We start from the raw sequence: 553 nt of genomic DNA, 5'->3' as shown, positions 1-553 counted from the left end.
AGCAGAGCCTCTGAGATGGCTCACAGAGGGTCTGCGGTTTTCGTCTTCTGTGAAGTTTCTGTTCTAACAGTTTTCAAAGGTTGTTAGCCGCATGTGCTTCTCACGCAACTAGGACTTAATCGACTTTCTTTGGACAACCCAGATGAAGACACTTGTCAAGATCTAGTTTCTAAGGTCGTTAGGAACTAGTATAAATAGCGGATAGGGCCTTTGTAAACAGTATGCTTCCAGTATTGTAATTGTCAAAATTTTCAATTGAATCAATTGAAAAAACTTTGGAGCAATCTTCTTGCATTCATCTTCTTCGTTGAGACTGTGTGTTCTTGGTGTGTTTAGAATTTCTAATCACTTACTCACTCTGTTTTGCTCTTACTAATACTTCCGCTGCACTTCAATTGTTTTAGAGCTTGTTTAGAGTGTTAGATCAATATCAAAGTTGAATTCAGATCCWACAATTGGTATCAGAGCAGGTTTTGAATTCTAATTCAATTAATTCTGCTTTTGGTATTAATCTGTGATTCCTTGAACACCATTTTCTTCAGATTACCCTGTT

This window comes from Cynara cardunculus (genome assembly GCF_001531365.2).
Source record: "Cynara cardunculus var. scolymus isolate 2C chromosome LG 5, CcrdV1, whole genome shotgun sequence".
Classification (NCBI taxonomy): Eukaryota; Viridiplantae; Streptophyta; class Magnoliopsida; order Asterales; family Asteraceae; genus Cynara; species Cynara cardunculus.
Note: the sequence above shows the minus strand (reverse complement) of the source record.